We start from the raw sequence: 1,339 nt of genomic DNA on the forward strand, positions 1-1,339 counted from the left end.
TTCCTGCACACCACCACGCCACACAAAGCCCGTGCTTCAGAAGTAAACGGCAAAACAACACATGCACGCACGGCATTTTGAGTGCTAACATCATCTGCCGAACGATGGTTTAAAACATGTCCGGAAGATAAGCGAGACACCAAAAAATCCCCATCAGACTGAGTCCAGGAGGTGCCTCAACCCCATCCAGCTGCAATATCCTGAAGGATGAAGAGGAGCTGAGTAATTCTCAGGCTCTGGTTTATTTTTGGCAGCGGGCTCAGGCAATGTGGTTGCCCAAATAATTTATTGCTGGATTTAAAGTGGCAATTAATGGTTAAAACTAGTGCCAGAGAGCTTTGCGCGTAGTCTGGAGCAGTTACAAACACTGCACCTGCACATCCCCTCGCACAGGCTGCCAGCCTGACCGCAGCCAGAGAGCTCCGTGGCTTTACGCGTCAAACAGAGCCAGGCTTGGAAGCTGAGCTCAGGTGAAAAACCAGCAGAATTGAACCCAAATATTTCTTCCAGCTGAAGTTATGAAGTAAGGAAAACCTAAGGTTAGTGGTGTGATGGGCACAAACCAAGCCTCTTGCTCAGGGATCCACCGTGGACTGGAGCCCAGGATGCCCGTCCCTGTCAGCGCGGGGTCTCCCTGGGAGAAAACCTGCTTCCATAAAGCCCCTTTGAAATCTTCTGGTTAATGCTTTAGAGTAAAATGCAAAGTTCATTCATAGAACTCGGAGAAGGAGAGAAGTTGGAGTCTAGGGCGGAGCTGGTTCAACAGCAAGCGCTGGGTACTGCAGAAACCCACCGCCAGGATTGTAGGATATTTAAAAAAATACAGTCCGCTATGTCCTTTTCTCCCCCTTGCCCTTTCATTCTTGAAAATAAAGAAAGCTTTTACCAAAGAAAGGTCAAATCACGCAAAAGTTCAGACTGAAATAAGAGAACTATTTATATTTAGCTGTAAGGACTGTACCAATCTCTTCCCTGCTCCTCTTCTCCCGCTCTGCTAGCAAGTCCCTACAGTTCTCCTGAATTAACAGAAACCAAAGCTTTCAGCCCAGTTTTATTTATGCCATGCATAGCATTCAGGTGACAGACTAAGAAAACACTCCTAGCTTCTCATGTGAGATCTAAACACAGGAAAACAACTCCACTACAGTTTGCAGAAACAAGGAGGTGGAAAAACACTCTAACCTAAAATATTAGGAAAATCCCCTCAGAGCATTGTGGGCAGGGAGTAGGTCCTCTGAGATTAAAATTAGATCTTTTGAGGGTAGGAGTTAGTCAGGTCTTTTCAGGCCAGGCAAGGAAGTTTCTAGAGGTTCAAGTCAGCAGTAATAGCACATCTGTC

The sequence above is a fragment of the Apaloderma vittatum genome, unplaced genomic scaffold (assembly GCF_000703405.1).
Source record: "Apaloderma vittatum isolate BGI_N311 unplaced genomic scaffold, ASM70340v1 scaffold20453, whole genome shotgun sequence".
Lineage (NCBI taxonomy): Eukaryota > Metazoa > Chordata > Aves > Trogoniformes > Trogonidae > Apaloderma > Apaloderma vittatum.